Source organism: Tiliqua scincoides, chromosome 12 (assembly GCF_035046505.1).
Source record: "Tiliqua scincoides isolate rTilSci1 chromosome 12, rTilSci1.hap2, whole genome shotgun sequence".
NCBI lineage: Eukaryota > Metazoa > Chordata > Lepidosauria > Squamata > Scincidae > Tiliqua > Tiliqua scincoides.
In genome coordinates this window covers 16954811-16969818 of record NC_089832.1, presented here as the reverse complement: position 1 = coordinate 16969818, position 15008 = coordinate 16954811, and positions in this window count along the sequence as shown.

Here is a 15008-nt window from a genome sequence, read left to right as displayed (position 1 = left end):
GTGTTATTTATGCTATATTTGTTTCTATGCTATATTTGTTTCCCCTGGGGGCTGGGGATAAGAATAGGCCCTCAGTTTGGCTGTACTTGTCGTAAGAGGCGACTAAACAGCCACCGGGTAGATGGGACTCGTCAGCCTGGGAAGGCAGCTCATCTGAGAGAAGGAAAACTCTGATCCCAAACCTCCACTACCTTGCGGCTACATCCAGTTACGGAAAAGGCTTCAGGAGTCAACCTCGAGGCAAAATCCGGAGCCGGAGTCCCTGAGGCAGTTCATGGCTGAACACAGTCACGTTCTGGCAACTCCTGCGACTTCGCTGGAACCAACCGTATTGGCCTCTGCCTTTCCATTGGACCATTTCAGCAATGTGGAGAGGGGGGATTTGCTGCATGGGTAACAGTCTATCCTCCATATCTACTTTACCCAGGCTTCGCGCACTGGAGAGGACACTGTTCCAGAACCACCATTCAGAGCGCGATACCAGAGTCTTCCGAGACTGAAGGATGCCAACATGCTAGCCTGAAAGCATAGAGGTCAGTCCAAGGCCAGAGTGTACACTCCTACCTTCCTCCCTACATATGCTTCTATCTAATCTTATCACCAAGAAAAGAAAAGAAATAGTTTTACTATTATTTGAACATTATCTTTAAGACTGGATGGAGCTGTCGCAGTGGTTCTCACACATTTAGCACCGGGACCCACTTTGTAGAATGAGAATCTGTTGGGACCCACTGGAAATGATGTCATGACCAGAAGTGACATCATCAAGGAGGACAATTTTTAACAAGGCTGCAATCCTACCCAGGAGTTAAGTCCCATTTACTTTCACTGTTAGAATATACATGGCAGCATTTTAAAAGTACAGGTCCGTAACATTTCCCAAATGCCATCACATACCATGGCAGCATCAAGTCTAATATATTAAAAATAAAATATTGAAATGAATGGGGACCCACCTGTAATTGGCTCGCGACCCACCTAGTCGGTCCCAACCCACAGTTAGAAAAACATTGAGCTGCCAGATTTTGAACTGTGCATTACCAAAAGTCGTCCACGAGGTGTCAGCATTCCCTCTTGGATAGAGAGCAACACTAAGTCCCAAGTATGATTTGAAGGAATAAATACATCCTGCCCTTTTATTGCCTCTGCTTCTATGGAAACTTTAGTGCTTGGTCTGTTTCAAACAGCGACTACTTCATGACACAAAGGATGGCAATGGGGCTTCTTTTGCATTTGCCATTGCAGCAAGACGCCACTAATTTAATGAAGCATCGCTTCCCGTTCTGAATTTTTCATTATACGCTGCACATACGCTCCTTGGTGGATACCTCATTGGCCATTTTTAATCACAACAGACTGAGCAGTTTTCCAAAACAGCAGTTCCTAATGAGAATCAGCATTTCCAGAAGTCCTTGTCATAGCTGTTAAGTAACATTAAAACAGTTAAAACACAGTTGATGTCCGTTTGACAAATGGGACCAATTAAAGAAAAACGCGTAGCAGTCGAGCACCCTCACATTCATTATCTCAGCGTGAACCTAACAACCACCCTGTAAATTAGGTAAGCTTTATTACCCCCATATTACAGATGGGAAGACTGAGGCCAAGGGGCTTGCTTAAGGTCAACGAGCAAGCTCATACCTGGAATCTCCCAGTTCATGCTCAGTTGCTAACAGCCACATCCTATACGTACTGCAGGGAACTGGTCAATGCCAGTTTCCCCATTGCAATGGGGCTGACCACCATAAAACGGTCAGCACCTGTCACAAAAGGCACTTCGACAGCACACAATTGAGGGCTTCCCCAGGACTCTTAATGCCTTATAAGTAGAGTTAGTCTTAAAAGGTTTTATTTTTTCATGGATGGAGGTGCTATCCTAAAAAAAAAAAGGACTGAAAGTGGTGTTATATGTTTTTATTCCAAATTAATATTTTAAAGCATTTTTATCAAGTGTAATTGCGGTCTTATAGATGGTATATATGTGTTTTACGCCTGTGACTGTTAGCAGACAATCAGAGAACCCCCCCCCCCCCACTGGAAAACTTTCCTCAAAATTGCTCCCTTTAGTTACAGATTTAAATCATTGCAGCCTGTCCCACAAACATAACTGGCTTAATTAAAACACCCTTTTTTTTGTGCACGAGGATAATATTTGAGATCTCGCTGCCTGCTGGGGAATCCATCCTCCACGGCAAGTATGCGACTCTTGCTCTGAGAGTGGAAAAATCTTGGAGGTTTGTGGCTTCCCTGCTTAACATACAAAGAAAGAGAGGAAGAGCTAGACTCCAGATGGCTCTATAAGATGTCCACGAGCGCACGAATCCGGGTTTGCCTCTTTCCATATGCTCCTTGTAGCCAGTTCAACAGCACACGCGCCCGTGATATCATTTCTATTTCACAGCTTTCCATACCTATCCGCAGAGCCGGCCCATCTATGAGGCCAACTGCAAAAGTCACATGCCACAGATCATCTCCCAGACATGACCGGAAGCGGCTTTCAGTTGCCCTGCAGCCCTCTGAGCTGTGGGTTCAGCATCCGTGGATGGTGGAATCCATGGATACCGAAAGCCCACAGTACGAAGAAACTGGTAGTAAGTTGTGTCAGGATGTTATTGTTTTCATGTTGCCTTTAACTACAAGAAGACCCCCCCCCCATATCTGTAGATCCAGTATTCCAAACAACACAGTCCTGGAACGTGCTGGAATCCTTAGCATGTATGCACTGCTGAAACAGAGACGCCTGTGTTGGCTCAGTCATGTCGTGAGAATGGATGATGGCCGGATCCCAAAGGATCTCCTCTATGGAGAACTCGTGCAAGGAAAGCGCCCTACAGGTAGACCACAGCTGCGATACAAGGACATCTGCAAGAGGGATCTGAAGGCCTTAGGAGTGGACCTCAACAAGTGGGAAACCCTGGCCTCTGAGCGGCCCGCTTGGAGGCAGGCTGTGCAGCATGGCCTTTCCCAGTTTGAAGAGACACTTTGCCAACAGTCTGAGGCAAAGAGGCAAAGAAGGAAGGCCCATAGCCAGGGAGACAGACCAGGGACAGACTGCACTTGCTCCCGGTGTGGAAGGGATTGTCACTCCCGAATTGGCCTTTTCAGCCACACTAGATGCTGTTCCAGAACCACCTTTCAGAGCGTGATACCAGAGTCTTTCGAGACTGAAGGTTGCCAAGTAAATATCTGCGGATTCACTTGTCCTGTTTATCATTGGTTGCTGCTTCTTGATAACGTTTCTGCGTGGTCCCCTCTAGCATGCAGGCTTCCTGGCTGCCTGCCTGCCTGTCTTCCCCTGTTCCCCACTTTCAAATCCAGCCACCAACACCTGGCAGACTGTGCTTAAGAACCATAATTCCTAGATCATCATCACCATAATTATTATTGTATTTATAACGTCTTCTGAAGCCTCTTTCAAATCACAGTTTTGAAATCGAGCGCGCAAAATTTCCCTTTGCCTTCAGTTTAATCACGAGAAGGAGATGACAGTCCGACAGTCTCATGTGCCACAGAACCATCCCCCCCCCAGGCTGCTGCCAGTCCACCCCAGTGGCTATTGGGATCCATCCAGGTCTAGTTAATGACCAGCCCACCCTACTTCTCCCCCCACAAGGGCAAGCAGGGGGCTCCTCTGATTGTATTTTCGACCCCGGCAGCCCTTCCCAAGCCAAGACCGCTGAGTCACTCATATTTTAGGGGGAAAAAATACCACAATTGCCTCTATTCAGCCTTGTGGAGGACCCCTGCTGAGTGTTCACAGTGAAGGATTAGCAAACGCGGGCCCTCTTGGGCGAGCTTTGTGAAAGGCTGCCAGGACAGAAGATCCACAGATGACCTTCCACAAATCCTCATTTGCGCTGCCAATATCTTGGGGAGTAAAAAAAAAATAACATTCTTCCAAGCCTGAACTGGCTCAGCCAAATTGGAGGAGACAGCTTTTCCTATCTCGTTGGCTGGTCCAACACATCACCCCTGTGAATGTGTCTCAGAAGCAGTGGTGCAGCTAAGGGGGGTGGGGGGGTCAATCGTCCTGGGTACCATGCCTTTGGGGGCATCAAGGGGGTGCCTTTCGGAGGCCTCCTGAGGCTTAAGCAAAAACTGGATGTGCTTTTCTAAGGCCTCCTGAGCCCCCAGGATTGCTTTGGGTCCACAGTTTGAAAATGGGAAAAGGCACACAGTAAATCTGAGATGGGATGAAGGAGGAGTCCTGTCAAGAAATGATGGTCTTTGGAGGTAGACTCAGAAAAGTTATTCTGGTGCATCAAAAGCGGTGGCTTATTATTAGGGCCATCCATGGGGCTGCCTGAGGTCATAGGTTGACGGGGACTGTTCACCACCCCACCTCCAAAGCTTCTCCTGCTCCCATGCTCTCTAGATAAGCCATTTTCAACCAGCGTACAGCCAAACTGTGTGTTATTCTTTTTTTTTTTAAAGTCTGTTATGAAGGATCCAAAAAAAATATGACTGGATATATTTGGAAGCCATTCCTTGAGAAAAAAGTCAATTGACGTACGTAACTATACGTACCACTAGAACCATACATAAAATGTAAAACTATTGATTGCTCAAATATCCCTTCCTTCTTTCATTTATCAACGGTTTACACATAACACTTGCTAGTTTTAGCTTTTTCTTTCTGTTATTTGTTCTATTATCTTCTGTACATTTTATGTTTTCTTTCTATATATAAAATGAAAATAAAGTGTTAAAAAAAGAACAGTGTGATATCAAGATATTACACAGGCCTACGCATATTTTGTTGTCTTAAAAGTTAGGCTTATATAGGATATCCAAAAGTGGCATCTGTTTTGCCTGATTGGCATTAGTTTATGGGGTATGGCATTGCCACCTTATATGCAGATTCAAGCAGCTTCTCTAGAGAGCCATGGCATATCCAATCCAACTTTCCAGCCCTGCCTGAGTGCAGCCCCAAGGTAAGAGAACATGCATTCCCTTACCATGAGAAGGCCTCCATGACTGTGCTCCAATCACAGGATGCATGCATCAGTGGTGGAAAGTTGGATAGGATTGGGCCCTAAGGTGGTTATATTAAAACCGGAGCCAATTCCCAAAAACTGGAGACAATCGGGCAAAACCAACGCTGTTTTGGGATTCAGCACCCCCAAAATATGTGAAATCTGTTCAAACATCCTTGGCAACAACAACAAAAAGTGGGGTTTTTTTTGTAGGCCTGTGTTATAGTTGATAAAATGTGGACGTCGTCATCATATATAACTTGGAGTTTACCAAGGGCTCTTTGGCAGCATAAATGATACCAATGATTTTGGGGCACCGGCAACTACAAAGTCCACCTCCGCAAGCTCCACTGAAACAAACAACAACAAAAAATACATAAACAGAATATTTTCCCCTCCCTCTCTGTCTCTTCCCCTACACTCCCTCCCTCCCTCCGTGTGTCAGTGTTCCCCCGCTGAGCCATGCCACAATTAATCAAGCTTTCTAGGTTTTCGTTAATTGCTGGACCCCAATAAATTGGTTTGTACTGGCTCCTCTCCAGGCCTGACAATTTCACAGTCTTGTGTGTTCATGCCGGACATTGTGGGAGGGAGGCGAGACGGAGAAAATCAAAGAGAGGCTTGTTGTGGGACAGGCCTGTGTGAAGACCGAAAGAAGCCAGTCTACCAACGGTGTCATAAACTGTTCCTTCCCACCAGGATAAATAACGCTGTTCCTTCGGTGTCTGTTATTGTGGCTGAATTATGCAGATGCTGTTGTGGAATTGCATTAAATACGGCAAAAAATTTAAGCCACACAAGCGAATATAAAGAGCTTTGTGTTGAAGCACAAACCACCAAGAGTGGCATTTATATATGTGCAGCATCATATTTATTTTTGTTTTTTAATTTATTTCATCTTTATTATTTTGCACATTTTTACACCGCTCTTCCTCTAAGGAGCTCAGGGTGGTGTACATCGTACTTCCTTTTTTCCTCACCACAATCCTTTGAGGTAGGTGAGGCTGAGTCACCAAGGTCACCATGCTTAAAGATGGCAGCTTAGTTCCTGGGGACAGGTACTGGGGAGCAGTGTGGTGTAATGGTTAGCATGTTAGATTGGCAGCAGTATGACCAAGTTTGTATCACTGCTCAGCCATGATGCTTACTGCGTGACCTTGGGCCAATAATTATCCCTCAGCCTGTTGCACCTTATAGGGTTGTTGTAGAGATTTAAAAAACTAGGGCAAGGGCTGTGTACCCATTTCAAAAAAGGGGCTCACCACACTCCTATCGTCCACACTTCCTCTTTCATCCACCTCTTCCTGTTTTAAAGGAGAGGAGAGTGGTGGACTAGAGCAGCCATTCTGAACAAGGGCCATTTGGCATCCTAGGGTGTCAAGGCACATATGAAGGGGGCCACAGAATGAAATAAATAATACATGACTTTATGGTTATCTATTTGTGTTGTATCCTTATTTGACAGAATGGGTGTGGAGACTGAAAAGAGCTCCTGGGGGCCATGGCCAAAAAAGAGGTTGACTAGGCTAGACTAGGTTGACTAGGGGACCACTGAGGCTGGCACACCACCAGACAAGGTAGGGGCTTCTGGTGTGTTGCCCAAGGTCCCTGAAGGTCTTGGGTCAACCCAGGCTACAGCCTTGTGTTACAATTTTGCTATCTTCTTTAGTTCCCCCTTGGGGAAGAAGAAGGGCTTTGAACACAGTGCCCCTCCCATAAGAAGAGCCTTGCTGTCTGAGGCCAATGGCCCATCCAGCCCAGCTTCCTGTAGCTCACAGTGGTCTACCAGATGCCTCAAGGAGCACCCAAGACAACAAGATACCTGTATCCTCTGGCTCTTGCAGCTAGCATCCAGAGACAAGCTACCTCTAAAACCCAGAGGCCGTGTACAGTCATCATAAACATGAGCTGGCCTTTTCCTCCATCCATCTGTCCAATCCCCTTTGTAAAGGCATTTAGGCCAGTGGCCATCACCACATCCTGTGGCAAGGAGTTACACAGATTCATGATGGGCTAGGTGAAGAAAAAAGAAGGACTTTCGAAACCAAAACATGGGGAAACTGCTGGAAAATACAGAATTGGGTTCAACATGGAAAGAAAAAATTGAAAGTATTCCGGCCCCAGAATTCCTTTTATCTGTATGAGAAGAATTGATGCCAGCCAAGTCTGCTTTTGCAGATTTTAATTATCCTGCACCAGCCTTGTACCTGGGTCATTAAAGCTTTTCCACTTCCCAAGGCACAAGCCGTACTCAGCCCTTATTCTTATTGGTCTTTCTGGAGGTCAAGAGGAGAGGGGGACTTCCTGACCTACCAACAGCGCTAAGCTCTCCAATGCCCTCTTACCAGACTTGGGTGGGAATAAGCTGTCACTTGTCTCCCTCCAGACAATGATGTCTTTTAATATCTTCTCACCCTTTCTCTCAGATCATTGGTCAGACATTCTTTCCTGATCTCTTATTAGCTCCGTGGGTAGGTACAAGTCCAGAAATGGTCAAGTCTGACCAAGCAGAGAAAATGCTTTGAGTCAGGAATTTAAATCAGCCTTACTGAGATGTCAGGCTAACCTCCATGCCTTGTAGCCCAATCAACAAAATATGGACAAAGAACACTGGGAATGGACTGGTGGCCAAAACAGCAACTCTACAGCGGACACCAGCTTGAGGTTGAAACCTTATATGCACTTTCCTGGGAGTAAGCTGCACTGAACACAATGGGGCTTACTTCTGAGTAGGCAGGCCTAGAAGCTGTGAGAACCCAATCCTATGCATATCTACTCAGAAGTAAACCCATAATAGTCAATGGGCTTACTCCCAGGTAAGTGAGGATAGGATTGGAGCCTCACAGCCCAATCCTATGCGTGTCTACTCAGAAGTAAGTCCCATTGTGCTCAATGGGACTTACTCCCAGGAAAGTATGGATAGGATTGCAGCCTCAGTCTGTTTGCTACCTTCAACAGAGTAGGTTGCACTCCTATGTATGCTTACCTGGGCGTAAGGCCCACTGAATCATTGGGATTTCCTGCTAAGCAGGTATGTATAGCAGATATGTATAGGTGTGTGCTATAAATTAGTAGACTAATCAGTTTAAAACCTTCCTAATTGACCGAAGGGTATCCCCAGTTAGTTGGATAACAGGAAGAAAAAATGCTCTGATATAAGTAGATTTCTAAAAACTCTATATCAGCAGTTTTCAACCACTGTGCCACAAGTGGTCCACAGGTGTGCCACAGGAATTTGGGGAAGGTCATTTATTAATAGGGCCAATGGGAGATGTGAGCCCCTCCACGAACAGCATGGTGTGCCTTGTCAATTGTCAAAAACCTGCTGGTGTGCCTTGACTATTTTAGTGCCTTGCCAGTGCGCTGTGAGATGGGAAAAGGTTGAAAATCACTGCTCTATATAGCCTGCACCACCTGGCTTTCCCTCTTCAGATGTAGACAGTATGAAATGCCTCCACAAATGCTAAGGTAGGATTTGCTATATTATATACATGTACCATCTAAGAACAGATTTTTTTCCCCACCCTTCTGTTTTATTTATATACTAATCTAGTCAGATTTAATGAATTGATTGATTAAAACCCACATGCCTGAATGATTCTGATTTCTTTTTTTCCAATGGATCTTACCAGGGATCTTCAGTGGATCTTGCCACTTCCAGCCCAAGCTTATGCAGATCTGCTTAGAAGTACATAAGCCCCATTGACTTCAGTGGAGGAAAAATCCATTACGGGGTACAAGCCATGATGTGTATGCGCAACCTCCTGATTTTAGAAATGGGCTATGTCAGAAGGCCAGATGCAAGGGAGGGCACCAGGATGAGGTCTCTTGTTATCAGGTGTGCTCCCTGGGGCATTTGGTGGGCCGCTGTGAGATACAGGAAGCTGGACTAGATGGGCCCATGGCCTGATCCAGTGGGGCTGTTCTTAACTACAATTCCCAGGAAGCCTTGCAGGTCTCTTGTTATCTGGTGTGCTCCCTGGGGCAGTTGTTGGGCCGCTGTGAGATACAGGAAGCTGGACTAGATGGGCCTATGGCCTGATCCAGTGGGGCTGTTCTTATGTTCTTATGTTAGTGGGGTTGCTTGCTCCCAGGAAAGTGTATCGAACTACAGCCTAAAGTGTATTGGACCACAGTACAGGCCACAATCCTATACACACTTACAATTCTATACACACTTACACTTCTATAGACCAGTGTTTCCCAAACTGTGGGTCAGGACCCACTAGGTGGATCATGAGACAATTTCAAGTGGGTCCCCATTCATTCCCCACCCGACAGCAAGAGACCCTGCTGTCGGTGCCCTCCCTTGCATCGGACATTCAGCCTCTAGAACCAGGAGGTTGCACAGACCCATCATGGCTTCTAACCTGCGAGGGACTTTCCCACCACCAATCTGTCCAATCCCCTTTGAAAGGCATCCAGGGCAAATGCCGTCCCCACATCCTGTGGCAGGGAGTTCCACGGGCCGATTCCACGCTGGGTCAAGAAAGATTTGCTTTCATCTGCCCTAACTCTCCCCCTCTCTTCCCCACATTCTCTCCCCTCTGGGCTCCAGCATTTCCCTAGCCTGCCTTCCCTGCCAGGGACAGAAAAGATTTCCATCCCACCCACTCACCCCCCCCCTCTAGAAATAACACTCCCCCTGCCCGTGTGTGTCTAGCGCCATTGGTGTGCCAAGCAGGAGTGGGAAGGGGGGCGCAGCTGCATCCAGCCAAGCCACCTCCTGGGTGGGAGGTGCATCCAGCCAAGCCACTGCCTTCAGCTCTGCTCCAACAGCAGCAGCGTCGTCTCCGCTCCCTCCCTGCAGCCGGAGCACCTCGGGGATCAGCATCCATCCATCCCCCCCCCCAGCCCTGGGGTGTCCCCAGCAGCCCAACTCTGGGAACGCCAGCAAACTCCACGAGCGCTCCGGACGGGACCCCCGCCCCCTTCTCCAAGCAAGGCTGCGTGGACCCCTCCCCACTAGCACGATGGCAACGTGAGGATCGTGGCCAGAAGGACCATCCCGGGCATCGGGTAGCAGCCCTGCTTGGCTCTCCTCGCCGGCCTTTGGGGGGGGGAAGAGACGCGCTTCTCCTTTCCCGCGGGTTTCCCGTATCCGCGCCTGGAAGGTTGCCGTCTTCGGAAGGGGAAGCAGCTACAGCGCGGCTGAAACTGACCAGGTAGGCGAGTCGACATTGACAAGGATGGATTGCATGTTACCTCTGCAGAAGGGAACTTTTACAAAGCCTATCCGCACTTACCTGGGAGTAAGCCCCATTGACTATAGTGGGACTTACTCCTGAGTAGACACGCATAGGATTGGGCGGTTAAGCTGCCATCCTATTCCCACTTACCTGGGAGTAAGTCTCATTGACCATAGTGGGACTTGCTGCTGAGTAGACATGCATAGGATTGGGCTGTTAGGCTGCCATCCCATTCTCACTTACCTGGGAGTAAGTCTCATTGACCATAGTGGGACTTGCTGCTGAGTAGACATGCATAGGATTGGGCTGTTAGGCTGCCATCCTATTCCCACTTACCTGGGAGTAAGTCTCATTGACCATAGTGGGACTTGCTGCTGAGTAGACATGCATAGGATTGGGCTGTTAGGCTGCCATCCCATTCTCACTTACCTGGGAGTAAGCCCCATGGACTATATGGGACTTATATCTGTGTAGACATGCATAGCTTTGGGCTCTTAGAGTCCAACTCTATCCAACTTTCCAGCGCTGATGCAGCCCTGTGAAGGGGGTGTGTGCTGGATCTTGATGGGGGGGGGGGAGTTAGTAACTGAAGCCTCCTCAAGGTAAGGGAACATTTGTCCCCTGACCTCAGGGTTGAATTGTAGCTATGTCAGATCTGGAAAGTTGGACAGGATTGGGCCCTCAGTTCAAAACTGATGCTGTTTGTTTACTATTGCAGAAGCTATACATTACATCAAGATTTCCATTGTACATCACTTGGAATATATATATATTTTTTCAGTAGAAAACGCACCAAAAGATGAGTGAGGGGCCTTAAAAAGGAGCGGGATTTTTTGTGTGTTTGGTTTTGAAATTTAATTTTATGTCCATGTAATGCAGAAGCTTTCCCGAGCCAGAGTTCAAGACAAGTTTGGCCTCTTAATCTTGGGTCTTTAAAAAAAAGTCAAGGTTCTAGTCCTCTGAAATTTTTCATAGAAAAATTAATAGAATAAATGCAACATTCATAAATGAACGCCTCGCTATTAATCTTTCTTTCTTGCTGTGTCCTGTAAGTTCAGGGCAGTCGAAAGTTGTAAATTTAACTTCTGAGATAAGCCTCACTCAAGACAGTGGAACCTGCACCTAAATAAAGAGGGTGTGTTATTGCTCCATCCATATTTGCCTTCCCTTTTTTGTACATTCCTTCCCCCTACCCTTTCCAGAGGCCTAACTTTACCTGCAAGCTTCAAACCCCCCCCCCGCCCCATTTAGTCAAGCATGTAATCCCAGAGATGCAGAGGCTAGTTGTGTTGAGGCAGTGGTGACGACACTCTGCACATGATCTGAGGCACACCCTCCCTTGCTAGAGGGGGCACATTCCAACAAGTTAGCTTTGGCAAGATCGTCCTTTGGTTGGCTTAAGTCTGGTCGGTTGTTCTAGAAGCCCATGAAGTCCTGATGGAGTTGGCCAGGCTGGACATTGTTCGAGGACCCGCACTTGTCAGGAGATCCTACCTTTGAACCCTTGATATTGGTGGCAGTAAATTCACTAGTGAGGGAAAGAAATTCTCCATACCTTACCAGTCCTGGCACTGGAAGCAGTTAACTGGGCTGATTTCAGATTTAAACTGGGGGAGGGAGCAGGTGTAAGACTTTAGAGTGTAAGTCTTGAATTGAATTGACTGGATGCAGAATTAAAATGATGGTAGTTTGTAGTATTTGGTTGGTATTGGGACGGGAGGGAAGAATTCATACCACCCAGACAGCATAATACCATTCAAAGTCACTGAGGAAGACAGAGCTACTCCTGTAAGCAAAACTGGTCACAGCAATAGTCATTGTAGACAGTTATTGATTTTTTTTTCCATCCTTGTTTCACCTGTGAAAGTCCAGCTAAGTCATTAAATAATTACACATTACCATTCAGAAGTACGTAGATCTGAGTTGAATGGCTGAACAGGGCCCTGAGGATCCTCCTCTCAAGGCTAAACCACATGCTCTGTCCATGACACTGCAATGGATGTTGTCTTAGGGGACCTCGGGTTATATGTTAAAGCTGGTTCGGTGTCTGAGGAATTCCAAAACCCGAACCCCCACCCCTGATGCTTCTGCAAAATGCCTACAAGCCTTCTCTCTTGCAGCACAGTCCCATGCATGTTTACTCCAAAGTAAATTCCATTGTGTTCACTGGGACTTCCTCACAGGAAAGTGTGCATTGTTATGCAGCCTTTGTTTCAGTCTCCCCAGCTGAAACATGGGGTTAATGCAAGGGAGGGCACCAGGATGAGGTCTCTTGTTCTCTGGTGTGCTCCCTGGGGCATTTGGTGGGCCGCTGTGAGATACAGGAAGCTGGACTAGATGGGCCTTTGGTCTGATCCAGTGGGGCTGTTCTTATGTTCTTAATAAACTAAGGTTTTTTTTCAGATGGGTTTTGCTACACTTTCAGCCTAAAAAGCTATAGCCAAATAGGGCCCAATCCGCTGGGAGGTTTACATGAGTTAGCTTCATTACAACCGATAAGGTCGCTCAGCCATGAAGCTTCCTGGGTGACCTTGGGCCAGTTGTTCTCTCTCTTGGCCTCACCTACCTCGCAGGTTTGGTGTGAAGACAAAGGGCCCGATCCTATCCAACTTTCCAGCACTGATGCAGCCAAACCAATGGAGCATGAACTGCATCCTGCTGGGGTGGGGGGAGTCGGGGGGGGGGCCTGCTCAAGGCATTGCAGCTGCATCAGCAGTGGAAAGTTGGATAGGGTTGGGTTTAGAAGGAGGGAAGGAACCATGTACACCACCCTGAGCTTCTTGGAGGAAGAACATGAAAATAAACAAAGCACGGAGCCAGTAATGTTGGCAGCTCACATGGGGACATGCCTTAAGAGAATATATTGACCCAGATCTGTTTTCACAAAGCAATCACTTCTACAGTTCTGAGTTGGTATGATGGGGAGCAAAGGGTATTCCCCCTCCCTTCCCCATGCCACATTTCAGACTATATGTAAGAAACTTGTGTTTGGGCCAAATTCACTGATTCGGCACTGTGAGTGTCGGCTCATGTAAGAAGTACCAAGGTATGCATGCCAAAGACATACCTGGCATTGCTTTAGAGAAGGGGATTATTCAGCCTGTGTTGATGACATTGCTGTAGTTATTAGTAGAGGTAAACTTAAACATTTTTAATTTTTCACAGATTCCTATTCCTCCCCCCCCCCAAATGGAAAAAAGTACAGAAAGCAGTGTTACGTGTTTTTATTCAAAGGATACATTTTTATAAATTATAGTTATACATTATAATTGTTTTAAAAGTGTACTAGGTAGGTGATATAGGGGATATAGTGTCAGCAGATGCAGCCACAATCAATTCGGTATTAGAAAATGGTTTTATTTTTTTCCAGTTTGGGGCGGGGGGATCTTTCTTTCTTTCCAAAAAATGGGCGATGCAGATGTTTTTTATTATATTATTTATTATGTTACGTGATTTTTATTTCATTATCAGTGGGAAAAAAAAATCACACCTCTAGTTGTTGTTTTTAGCAGAAGACTCAAGATAGTGATTTGTCATGTTGGAGGAGGGGGTCAAGGTTGTAACAGAGGGGTCATTTTAAAATCCTTCTTTCTGAATTAATGCTTCCAAGGCTGTTCTTGCATTGTCCATAGGAGAAAAACTTTCATTTACACCCTATACGTGTTTGGTTTATTTCCACAAATTGATTTTTGCTGATACCCACAGAGGCCCTTTCCTATCCTCTCCCCCCCCCGAGTAGTCTTTTATGAGGCCTAAAAGGTAACTGAAATAAATGCTCATAAAATGTTGTCTTTTTCAGTTTAGTCTTAAATTTATCCAGCAGCAGGCCATTAAACCATGCTAAGAAGTTTGACCCCTTCTATTGAAGTTGACACGCCCACAACAGGAAAATCTGAAATGCCACCCTATATACACAATTCACATACCAGAATTGTGAGCTTTAAATGTGTCTGTTGCCACAAGAAAATGAAATCTATTGCCACTTCTAAGAAGCCTAGAGGGACAGTCCTCTTTTCCTTCTGACATGAGGGAGTCCAAAAAGAGACTAACAGCATGTTCAAGACACAGAGACTTGTAGGAAATAGAGTGTGTTCTATAAAAAAAATAAAAAACCCCATACTGTGTGACTGCCCCAGTTTCCTGCAAAACAAATGGTGCAATCCTCTGCATATTTACTCAAGAGTAAGCCCCACTATGTTCAATGGGACTTACCAACATTTGTTTATTTAGACTTCATCACAGCCTATGCGGGGCTGGTTATAGTCTGCAGTTCGGGATCTAGCCAAGATTCTGGGAATCATGGAGATATCTTTGTAGGATTCTGGCAGCTCCAAGCAGCATTAATTTCTGGAACGAAGCTGGTGTAATTTGCCCAAGTTTATATTGCACAAGGGCTCCTTCTGCAAACATATCCAAGTGGCAAGAGTTCCTGAGGGCAGGAGCTTTGAAAACTGCTACACTTGCCTGAGATCTCTTCATTCCTTGTGCTGGTTTGTTGAACAATCTCCCTTAGTCTTGAGTCTAATCAGCTTTCCCCTGGGGGCTGGGGGATAAGAATAGGCCCTCAGTTTGGCTGTACTTGTCATAAGAGGCGACTAAACAGCCACCGGGTAGATGGGACTGGTCAGCCTGGGAAGGCAGCTCATCTGAGAGAAGGAAAATTCTTGATCCCAAACCTCCACTGTCTTGTGGCTACATCCAGTTATGGAAAAGGCTTCAGGAGTCAACCTCGAGGCTAAATCCGGAGCCGGAGTCCCTGAGGCAGTTCATGGCTGAACACAGTCACGTTCTGGCAACTCCTGCGACACCGCTGGAACCAACCGTATTGGGCTCTGCCTTTCCA